General features: G+C 34.9%; 2 pseudogenes; one reads left to right on the forward strand and one right to left on the reverse strand.

The window, feature by feature from the left end:
• Positions 1 to 3,183: 3,183 nt before the first annotated feature.
• On the forward strand, positions 3,184 to 4,131 carry LOC150057522 (olfactory receptor 2L13-like; annotated as a pseudogene).
• Positions 4,132 to 4,307: 176 nt separating this feature from the next.
• Positions 4,308 to 4,816, reverse strand: LOC150057523 (nucleotide triphosphate diphosphatase NUDT15-like; annotated as a pseudogene).
• Positions 4,817 to 13,069: the final 8,253 nt, after the last annotated feature.

Below are 13,069 nucleotides of genomic sequence, written 5' to 3' on the forward strand. Positions count from 1 at the left end.
CATTCATAAGAGTTTTATACCTGCACTTGAAATCCTTGACATCATATATCTGACAAAACATAATTTAAGTTTTCTTATTCAAATGTCGCTATGAGTTGTTCTTCAATCACATTTCATAGTAATGCCTTCATGAAATGAAGAAATTTTACATGAAAGATTTTTCCTGACTCCTCCCTGTGACTGGAATCCACTTTAAGATACCTTTGGAGGTACAAGCTGCATGCACTGAGCACTGGACTAGCCCTATGACCATTACCCTCACATTTTTCCTTACAGTATGGATTAATACATAACATAATAACATATTATATGTTTCAGTTTATAATTCTAATGTGAATCATCTCCTTAATGTTTATTACTGAATGATAAATTACAGTTTATTGGAATAATGATATAAAACAAATGTAAGTTATTTTGCAATAATAAAAGCATAATGGTGGTGACAATGCTTCATTTTTATACTTTTGTACATCTGTCTTCCTTTGAGAATTTCAAGGAGTTTGGGATTTTTGCAGCCCCATGTAATTTATCGTTCACTATGGTAATAAGGCATCCTCTTTATGTCTCATTATTATATTATTATATGTGTTAATCAGACAACTATAAAAGTGACTATCGGATTTTCATTTATTAAAACATTTTGTTAGTATTTACTTGTTATACCAGGAGGGATTTTATTGTGACATTTTATACATATATACATAATAATATTTATGCATAGTTTATACATACATATTTTTACACTAAATAGTGTGAATCATAAACTATATAGTGTGTTATATATGCCATATACAGTATGTATATGGTATATACTGTATTAGGATATATAATATATACAGTATATAAAATCTGTGCTATATAAAGTATATGTTCTGTGTACTGTATATGCTTTATATGGTGTACTATGAACATAGTATATACACATACAGTATATGTACAGCTAATACAATATATAATATAAATATATGGTATTAATATCCAATAAGTAATTATATACAATAGCATACAATTACATATATGCTATATAAGATACTATATACTGTACCAGGTGCATATAAATATATAATGCTCAGTGTGTGTATAGTATATATAGTACCTTGTTCAAATTACACCTCCCATCTTACTTTCATCTCTTTCTTATTTATTAAAATAATTTCATGTGTGATTGTTGTTCTTACTATACTATGTTATTTTTCCTTTCTTTTGTTGCCCCTCGGTTAATCTCATATTTTTACAGTATCGGTTCTTTTATCTGATATATTGTATATACATTTATTTGTTTACTTGAAATAGGAAAGGAAAGGGGGAAGAAGATGAAGGAAGGGGTGGTGGGAAGTAAGTGGGACAAAAACATGAGAAGGGGTATCAATCTGTGAGAAGTAGTGTACCTTCTATCTGGCGAATATAACTGTAACCCCTCTATTAATTACAATAAAGATAAAATTTTAAAAATAATATTAACATGTTTAACTAATGTAAATTCATAATCCTATAATGTACTTCAAATATTTTTTCTCATCCTCACTATTGGCTCATCTCTTCTAGCTGATACTCAATCCTAATATATAAAATTCTACTTTCCTATTATTTGTTTACTTTTTTGTATCTTATATTAATTATACCAAAGTTTTCACGATGGCAATTCACTTGTGTATAAGTATTTTCATTCTATCATATTTGTCTTATGTGTTACACTCACCTTCCTTGTATTATCACTTAGCAGTCATGGAAAATGCTGGGTGACTTAATACTATGTGAATAATAACAATGAATTAATAATTATTTTCCTTTATTGCCAAAAGGGAATAATGTAGTATCATTGCACAAATCAGCATCTACAGTAGATTATAATATCTGAAATTATCTAAATCAGAATATTATATCTACTCTAATATGTAAAACATGTTATACATATTATATAATACAATATATAATACAAATTATATATCACCAGTATATAGTATATATAAAACATATGATAAAACAATGTATTATATGTAATTTTTGAATTATATGCAAGAGAGATAAAAATTCTCTTCATACTTACAATAATAGAAGACAGTAAACATCTATTAAAATATACAAAACAACTATCATGCAGAAATAAAACACTAAGGAAAGTAATAAAGTATATAATTCAGGGAATGGTGAAGCAAAGAGGAGCTATAAACTGTCATGAGTCAGATATAATTCCCAGGCCAAGATCTGGACACAAAAAAGCAGGAAACATTATTCAGGAATATAAACACATTTGTTTTCTTTTCATTATCCTTTGCTTTCATTCAAAATGATCACCATTTGTTTTAGTTATTATATTCAACTGTTTTATTATGAATATTGTGAAGATACATATAAGGAAGATAGATATCAATTAATTCACTACTGCTTCTACTTTTCCAGGTTGGTTAGCTTTGAACCTGCCTCATGCTCCAGTGTGTGCATTAAGAATCTTGAACTGCAGAGCAAGAGAAGCAGCAGCATCTCTGAGTGCATGTGCAGTCTGTAGGTTCTTAGCGTAGAAATGGTCACAGCCTGTGAAGCAGGTGGGAGTGGATTAGCTTGAACCTAAGAAAGGCTCCACATAAAGCAAGAATAACCAAACCATTACACCAAATGGAATAATGGAATAAGTAGAAATTACAGAAGCACTCACAGGCTCATCCTTTCATTCACAATAATTTAGAAACTACTTTCTTCATATCAACAAACTCTTGATAGTTTTGGATAGTAAAATATTGAAGTGTAAATGCATGTAATTGGTGCTGAAGAACAATTAAAGTAAATGAAGAATTTGATCTTAAAGACACAGATTATTATTAAATCAAACTTAATTTTCTAGTGCAAACCAGAGGATTCAGAGCCTTGGGTTTCTTCAATTTATAAGTTCATAGTAATCTAGAATCAAGGCATTGGTCAAAAGTTCCAAATCATGGAATGCTTTGGTTATCCTATTTATATTTGCTAATTATGAGTGTACCTAAAGGCCAAAATCATCTCTGACTTGCTGAGATGGTGCTTGAGACAAAAGGTACATAACATTAGGTTTTCATAGTTAAAAACAGCTAATAAAACTGCAGCATAAAGCAACATAATTCATTGATATCAAGTATTTGAAAATTAATTTTCTTTCATATTCTATTGTAACTCATATTTTACGCTTTAATCTAAGAGTGCTACAGACATATGTTTTCATGGAGAAATTAAAATCAAACTTCCAGAGATTTCATCCTGTTGGGGTTGCTGTCTTCAAATCAAACGGGCCTCCTTCTGGTGATCCTTTTCCTCGTTGTGTTCTTCTTTGCTACATTTGGCAACTCCACAATGATCTGTCTTATACTTGTAGATAAACGGCTCCACACCCCCATGTACTTTCTCCTCAGCCAGCTTTCCCTCATGGATGTGATGTACATCTCCACTACTGTCCCCAAGATGGCTTTCAACTTCCTCTCTGGCCAGAAGAGCATCTCCTTTGTGGGATGTGGGGTGCAAATCTTCTTCTTTGTGACCTTGGCAGCTTCTGAAGGCTTGCTGCTGGCCTCCATGGCCTATGACCGCTTTGTGGCCATCTGCCACCCGCTCCACTACCCCATCCGCATGAGTAAAAGGATGTGCGTGAAGATGATCATAGGATCTTGGATAGTGGGATCCATCAACTCCTTGGCACACACTATCTATGCTCTTCACATTCCTTACTGCAGGTCTAGGGCCATCAAGTATTTCTTCTGTGATGTTCCAGCCATGTTGCCTCTGGCCTGTGTGGACACCTGGGTCTATGAATACATGGTGTTTGTGAGTACAAGCCTGTTCCTCCTCTTTCCTTTCCTTGGAATCACTGCTTCCTATGGACGAGTTCTTTTTTCTGTATCCCACATGCGCTCAAAAGAAGGGAGGAAAAAGGCCTACACCACCTGTTCCACACATTTAACTGTGGTGACATTTTACTATGCACCTTTTGTCTTCACTTACCTTAGGACCAAGACTCTCAGATCCCCTTCAGGAGATAAGATTCTGGCTGTCTTCTACACCATCCTCACCCCCATGCTCAACCCCATTATCTACAGCCTGAGAAACAAGGAGGTCTTGGGGGCCATGGCAAGGGTGCTGGGAATGTTCTCTTGCATGAAAAAATAATGTGCTTTTGCACTGTGCTGTTGCAATATCATGCAGTCAGGCAGGCTGTGGACATCCCTGTGTATTCGTGAGAGAAAAAAAAGTGCAAAGTCATATGCCTTAAAAACAGCTCTGGCCTTGAATACCTTGAGAAGTTCCTGGGATCTCCCAGATCACACTTGGAGATTCAAGAAGATTCACAAAGCCTGGAGGTGGTTTCCTTTGTATCCTTCCAGAGGGCTCAGCTCTTCTGTAAATCGATCATAGTCTTTCTCCTTCAATCAGCGGAATGCCCAGAAAAGCTGGTCTGGAGGATCGAATTCTTCCCAGGAAACCCACACCCAACTTTCTTTTTTTTTTCAGGTTCTACATTCTTTGACTCTGGGTCTTGAGTCCTCTATAGGACTTCTCCTTTCATCAGTATAGTGACATAATGATAATTCTCTTTCTGGACAAATGAATTGACCACTGAAGCAAAGCAGACATTTTACAGGCTAAGGGTAGCTTCTTCCCAGGTTTCTCCTCGAGCATGCTCTTCTCAAGTCTCGCCGAATTCCAAATGGCCCCCAGGAAGGTGGAAACTGCCTGTTCCAAAGAACCCTTTCCTCTTGCCTAACAGAACGCATCAAGAATGCTTTTAGCTGGCCATAACCACTCCGACCCCAACTCCGGGCTGCCACCTGGGCGGCTCCACGCTGGTGCTCATGTTGCTGAAGACCTGGCTTGGCCACCACTGCTACTCTTAATTTTTTTTAGCTTCTTCTAGCTCATTCCCTTCCACAGGGCAACTATCTAATGAAAAGGAACTAAAGACATATAAGTATATGAAATTTTGCACTTGATCTTAGTCAAATGACCAAAAACTGACAGAAAAAAATTGCTTATAATAAGGCACTTAGAACTGTATACACCTTCCATCCCACTCATACATGTTTGATCCTCCTTACTGGCTGTATCCACATTTGTGCAAACATCCAATCATATTCAGTCAGAAAAAAAAGAATGAAATCTATCATTTGTACCAATAAATCTTGTGTACTGTTTACTGTCTAAAGTGACAGGGAATAGAAGTTAAAATACCAATAGTTACACTCATTAATGGAAAATAAAATGTTCACATCAAACAATAACGCAAGAAACTGCTGGAAAGAAATTATGTCCTACTTACTTGGAAGGACAGAGTGAAATTAGATTAAGAACAACAAACACAGTTACACAGGAAAAACACTTCTGGTTTTCTAGAGCATAGTACTGGCTATAGTGACCTACAATATTTTTGAAAATAAGGAAAAGAGTATAAATAGCCTTAATGCATATAAATGTTTAAGAAAATGTAAGTGGTTATCATCTTCATTTATAACATTATTACACAATTAGCTCAGACAGATATGAGATAGCATGAAGAAGTATAAGTATTTGGTGTTAGTAATAATACTGATATAACAATATTAATAATGATAAAGTCATTCTATCTCATTCAGATAAAGTTCTTCTTTTTGAACTTATACTCTGTCATTATCCAAGCCACCATGCTCCCTGTGTAAAGATTCAGGATGTAAGCACTAAGGTGGATAGAGAGAGAGGCTATCAGGTTCTGGGAACAGTTCATAATTATACTACATTTTTCAAGAACTTATTGCACACTGAGGTAATAATTTAGGGCTAATGAGCATAAGTACATTCTACAGTGTTCATTTATATATGCCCTTTGTAAAGAATCATGGTTATTAACTTTGAATTTGTCAAATCCATTAATAGCCATATAATATCTTTCCTAAAAAAAGTCTGACACATACCTATATCCTATTTGACTTAGTCCTTTCTCCGTATCCTATTAGATTTTTTTAAATTACAGAATTTATTAACATTGATTTTTACATCATATTTCAAATGACATGTTTGACAAACAGGTATTCAAGAAGGGAATCTTTCTATACAATCACTGGCACTTACATTTTAGAACATGATCAAAATTAGGCTGAGGGTTCGTATGTCATAGATACATAATAAAGTATATAATAAAACATTATGTCTATAGAGTCATAAGTTTTTATGACTATGTAGTTGTGTTTATATTTCCTATACCATGTCCATAGCATTGGGTATGCAACTTTTGAGTCCTCGCTCTTGTACTGTTTGGATCTAATAGCCTTTTATTCCTTTGGTCTTGACTTTTCTCACTCAACATGATTCACTGTCCCTGTTAAAATGAATTTCCCTGTAGGGCAAGGTATTCTTAGAGAATTTTTCTAAGTACTCATAACAATCATTTTGTCAAAATGACAAAGCCAGTACTGGTGCCTCAAGCCTATAGGCCTATTTATTCAGGAGGCTGATATCTGATGGTCATGATTTGAAGTCAGCTTGGACAGGAAAATACCTGAGACTCTTATCTCCAACTAATCACCACAAATCTAAAAGTGGAGTGTGGTGGTTTAAGTTTTAGAGTGATAGCTTTCAGCAAAAGAGTTCAGAGACTGTCATCTGTACCATATACTCACACACACACTCACACACACACACACACACACACACACCAATAACAATGAAAGCCTGCATATTTTATAACTTATTGCAATACAGTGGAACTCACTGATCAAAGTTTATACTTTATCATATTCTCTTTTTAGCCATAAACATTTACAGAATACATCTCATTAAATATTCACCTCTCATCACTGTTCAGGGTAAAAGAATCTGACATATGATAATTACCTTCAAATAATGTTAAATGTTTACTTCTCTAACTTACAAATATAGAGCCTGAATAAGTTAATAAACAGAGACTATATTCTACTAATTTCTGATACTGTATACACACCATGCATTGATTTACCATGCAACTACTCATTTAGTTCTCAGAAAGTATAACAAGTGTTTGCCCCCAAAAGTCATGAATGTTTAATAAAATTTCCTTAAATAGGTTTCCAAATGGGGTTCTGACAAGGCCAGATGCCTCTCTCTGAGCCACAATGCTGTTTTTAACATGAGATGGTCACATCACTGTTACTCAGAAACAGAATTGCTGACTCCATTACTATATTCTTGGATTTATTTTGGGTCTGCTCTCAACTAGTTAGAAATATATTATCTAAACATAATTTAACTCTGTCAGTGGAACCAATTAATTTACCCTTGACTCTGGAAACTCAAATCACATTTGAAGAGAAACTGTTCCTGATAGCTTTCTGTCTTGCATTTTCAGACACTCAGAACTGTTTCTTGAATTTCCTATACCCTTAGGTTTACAAATTTTTTAAAAAATGAGGATATTTAAATAAATGAGGAGATTGAAATAAATATGGTGGCATGAGATTGTTTTAACTGCTCAGGTTATTACCAGGAATAATGAAGGAATTGTCTTCTTAGTCTACTTCTGTGGCTTGGTAAGTTCTTTTTTTTTTCTTTTTTTCTTTTTTCTTTTTTGCCATTCTTCGGGTTTGAAATTAGGGCCTGAGTGCTGTCCTTTGGGTTTCTCAAGGCTAGAGCTCTACCACTTGAGCCACAGCAGCATTTTAGGATTTTTCTACGTATGTGGTACCAAGGAATCAAACCTGGGTCTTCATGGATGCTAGGCAAGCACTCTACCACTAGGCCAAACTTGCAGCCCCTTAGTAAGTTCTTAGGTCAGAAATGAATAAATCCTCAGATCAGGAAACAAAATTGAAATGGCTGAGGTTGTGGTCTCTGTTGATTTTCACATATGGGATCAATTAATTTAAAAGTAGGAGCATCAAATACTTTATGGCAACATGTTTTCCATATAGACTAGAGAAATGTATCTGTTTGTCCAGTAGAGTCAAAGTGTAGGGAGTGTAAAATAGATTTCATTTTCTGCTAGACAAAAGAATTCCAAAAGTATTTTACCTAAACCATCAATGTACAAATGTGTAAATAATTCAGGAAAGTAGGAGACAGAATTGTCTTGGTTGGAACAATGGGCATTGCATGGCACAATTGGCTCTTCAGGATATCTCTTTAGGGATTTTGCTGCATAAAGAAGGAATCCTTATATTAAAGGACGTTTTCACTATATTGATCAGTGAACTCTGTGGCAAGTGACGGAATCAAGCCATTTAAAGAATTCAGTAAAATAATAGTGGGGAATATTACGTTTATCAAACTACTTGTTACTTAAAGTACCAACTCAAGATCTTTGGATCAGGTAAGCCTAAATTAGAGTGCTGAATTAAGTTGACTTTTTGGTTAATCTGAACTATGGTCAATATTTTGGAGGGTTAGTTTTCCTGTCATGAAGGAGGTCGTTATGCTAAACACAAAAAATACAACTCAGTCAACAACTTGAAAAAGTTAAAACTGAACTGAAATTAAAATGAATTATATAACATGATGTTGTTGAATGTTATTATCTTAATTAGGGTATAGAAATTCTCTACATTTGGGATTTCTCAATCTTTAAGGTAGAGAGTAACAAAGGAGACAAAATTTTGGTTAATTCATTATGTGCTGCTCAATGAAAAGTCACTGATTTCCATATTCCAATAGTCCTGCTACATTATAGAGAGTATGTGAGATAGTGTGGAAATAATTTACTGGTTTTGTGATATTTGTCTATAAGACTTGTTTTAATATGTATATGACTCATCACTTTTGCAAAATGAAGATCTTCTACTTACTACACAAGCATCTAATATCTCTTTAATTTTTTAATATCCCTTTAAATTTTTCAATTTTAATTGGCTTACTAATAAATTGCATAGCTAAATAAATAGGAAGGCTAATCTTAGATACAATTTAAGTTACAGAAATTATATCATTCAAGTATGTAACGAATGCATGATTGCCCATTTAAATCTAGCATACAAACTCAGATCTATGCCAAATAATAAAATTGTTAGGTATTCATGGGAATAGACCTTTAGCTCTGACAGTAATGTCTCTAATTACTATGCCTTCACTTCCAAATTGCATAGAATCCTGAAAGTAGCTATTGCTTTCAACTGATCCAAAAGTGATTTTTTTCTGTTTTGGAAATGAAATATTTATCATAGTAACTACAATCAAAAAAAATCATTGTGACTGTAATCTAATTCTAAAAACAGTAAGTCTAAATGAACACATAGTCTTCCTTCAAAAGATTCAGCCTTGAATTACATAAATACAAAACAAAATCTGGGTGTTCAACATTCGCTACTGGAAACAGTAAGACTGCTAGTTTTGTATTCCTCTCAATTAAAATCTGGATTACACAAAGACAGAGGAAGGGACTTTGAGAGGCTATTTTTTCCCTTACTTTCAGGGCGTGTATATCTAAGTGTTATGTTTGAAAATCCCTCATCAATTTAGTCATACAGAATTTATATATTTATCAAATTAATGCTTGGATAATGTCTGTAAGCAGATAGATTGAACACTGACTGTGGGATAGACAGTGAAATTTTATACTATCTTATTCCCAAACATAACCAACTGTCTTGATAGGCTAGGCTAGGATGGGTACCCAGGATATGGGACTTAAGTTCATAAGCACAGCCTAGGTAAGAGCCCTTGCTGGTCTTATTACTCTCTAACTTGCATATTCCATATGCTCCCATATACCACTCTTAAAAGCAGATTCAGAACAAGTTTGATGTACAGTGGATTCATCTCACACAGAACCAAACCCAAATCCTCCTTCTGTGCTACCCAAATGTCCCTACACTCTACATAGTCACCCTACATAGTGACTATTATTACAATAGTGTTGAAAAAATTAATCATCTAAGATGACTACCCAAATCAGGATACTCGACAGCCTGTGGCATCAGGACTTCTTTCAGCAGAAAAGCACATAAATAAAAAGCAGGCAACCTCATCTTGAGATGAGATAAGGAAAAGCAGTGTCTATTGGATGCTAGATATCACAGTTTGTAGGTTTCGTGGTGGAAATAAAGCAATGCGATTTTCGGTTTGGGTAACACAGATGCACAGAGTGGTGATAAGGTACAGATAAAAGTCCCAAACATGTTTGGCAGTTAGTCCATACCTACAATCAATTCTAGCTCCTCCACAGGCTGAGATCTCAGAATTGCAGTTCGAAATTAGTCTGGTCAGACAACTACTTGAAACACTTACATCCAATTAATTAGTAAAAAGCCTGAAGGAGAGGTGTGGCAAAAGTGTTAAGAGTAACAGCTGTGAAGTATTTTTTTTACTAAAACATTAAAATGTCTTTGAATTTCATATTATGTATTACCCAGCCCCAGCAATTGAATTGTTCACAATTTAGAAAATGATTTTGAGCTCCAGCTGATTAATACTATCTTAAGCATTCAAATCACAGTGAATACTTTAATTCGAATTAACATCCACAAAAGAAAGCCATCTATTAAGCATTTAACTTTTAATATTTCTCAGTAGGTTGAGAAATGTTAAGTGGGAAAATAGATCAATAATACTGTCTATGGTATATCTGATTTGGAGTAGAAATGTCTAGAACTTGCCTTGCATTCTTAAAAATTCTTATCAACATTTTTAGGAATGTCTTCTCTTTGGAACTACATATGGATATTATCTACTTAGATTACAAATCAAGAAGGCACAGATTACAATATAATGTCCTATCCATTGTGTGTGTGCATGTGTGTGTGTTTGTGTATGTATGTGTGTGTGCTGGGGTTTGAACTCAGAGCCTGGAACTATCCTATAGCTTTTTTGCTCAAGATTAGTGCGCTCCCACTCAAGCCAAAGCTCCACTTTTGGTTTTTTGATAGTTAATTGAAGGTTATTCCTGCCACCCAAGAAACACTGACTTCTTACTTGGTCACTAAGTTAACTAGGAGGAGGATAAGACTAGACAGCTCAACCCAGAATCCTGCACTATTTACCTCTGCCCTTTATTCTGAGACCTTTTGTAGTCAGCTTGGTCTACTCCCAATACTGCCTATTTTATGTAAGGCAAATGGAGGTACCCTATGAAGACAGATGAAGGTGACTGAACATGTATTGAATTGTTGTTGATAGGTGTTAGTGACAACAATGACAAGACTGGCAAGTAGGCATGGAATCATGGTCAATATAACATGCAGAAGGCAGGATAAGCTGAGAAACCAAATCATGTTTGACAATTAATTGGAAGAACAGCAGTGTGTGTGTTGGGCGGGGGTGGGGGAGGCACAGAAAAATGAGGAAGTAAGAAGAAAAAAGGATGAAGTAGTAAGGACGGGCCACTAATGTGTGGTGCCACAACTTACAAGAAACAGAGAGGAGACTCACCAATCAGAAAGCCATGCAATTCTCCCAGTTACACACAGGGGTAATGTCTTTAAGGAAGGAGACACTAGATGGCTGAGACAGACTAAAGTGCTATCATTGTGTGTGTATCTAGGCCACTGTTCACTTTCTCTGTCAATTTTATCCTCTGATAAGCCTTCACTATCACCTTTACTGTGCATAGATGTTGCCAGAAATTTTCCCTTGCCAGATACAAGGACTAAAACAGTTAAAATACCCTATATTTCTGGTAATTTATTTGACACATGAGACAGGAAGTTAGGGATTGAGTATACCGTTTTCTGCCTTGGATTTATTGACAGGTAATACTTTATTTTCCTGACTGGCATGTAATAATTTCTTTCCCTGGTATTTATTGTGTCTTTTTGTCATATAGGGGTATGTGGCTAGATCTGACATAGGACTCTTGGAGTTTGAACTTGGGTGTTGAGACTCAGCTTTTGTTTTTTGTATTGCTTCCTCTAACAGGACTTATGTGTTCAGATTACATCCTATATATGACCTTCCTAAAGCATGAAAGCTCCTAAGCTATGTAAATGAATATCTTATGTATAGATGATTTGGTATAACACAACATATAAGTATGTAATACAACTAAAATGATATTAATCAGCAAAAAAAAAAAGAGTAACAGCTGTGAGAAAAATAAGGCCCAGAGTTCTAAAGTAAGAGAAGGGAAACAGAGGGAAAGGAAGAAAAGGATAAGGGAAAGAAGAGAAAGAAGGTTACAAGTGAAGGGCTGACAACAGAAAAGCAGAAAAAAAAGAAATCCCTAAGAAGTGGCTAGGAGTTTGGTCTAGCAGTAGAGGTTTTGCCTAGCAAGCAGGAAGACCTGCGTTTTATTCTAGAAAAAGCCAAAAGTGGGGCTGTCTGAAGAGGAAGAGCTATAGCCTTGTGAAAAGCGAAGGATAGTGCTAAGGCCCTGAGTTCAAGCCCAGGACTGGCAAAAAAGGAAAATAAATATCACGAGGAAGTGAAACTTATTCATGTTGTTCTCCTTTTTTTGTCTTTACTTCATGATGACTATTTACTATTTTCATTTTAATTAAGCAATTCAGTATGAAGAGGGTAGACACAAACACAGGTGAGTTGCAAAGTGAGACTATGCCATGGCCCACACTCTTTCTATCTGATCAGGCTTAGCATTGTTTCGTTGTGTGGCCTCTGGGATAAGAGGCTTGAAGTCAAAGTTGGAGAAGATGCAGCACCCTTTCCAGTGTCCATGTGATCTAGTACTCCAATGGATACTAAAATAGGCATATTACTCTGGAGAAAGCTGATAAACACATTGAATAAAATTCAAACATACCTTAAAATGTATAAGCCATTATGAAATGTAGGACAATGAAATGGAATCTCAAAATCTTATACTTTCACTAACAATATTTTAGTAATTTATTCTTCCCATCAATACCATTGTCACTGTTTAGAACCTGAAAGTTATCAATGCCTATAATTTTTATTTTTGCAGAATTACAATAAAGGAAGTAAAGTGAAGAAGAATTATCACCAGTTATATAATCTTAATTCCTCCTGTTTTCTACAGGAAGGATATAGGTGTGTATACAAATATTTGTGTTTTAACACTGGACACATGGTAAGTTGCAGTTACAACACTAGTTGGAGTTTACAGGCAAGTAGTATTAAAGGACAAAGATTGAATAATCTATGACATTTATCATGAGAAATATTCTTACCTGAAGAAAATAAAAATGTGTTTGGTTTG

Source organism: Megascapheus bottae, chromosome 10 (assembly GCF_031878675.1).
Source record: "Megascapheus bottae isolate mThoBot1 chromosome 10, mThoBot2.hap1, whole genome shotgun sequence".
NCBI lineage: Eukaryota > Metazoa > Chordata > Mammalia > Rodentia > Geomyidae > Megascapheus > Megascapheus bottae.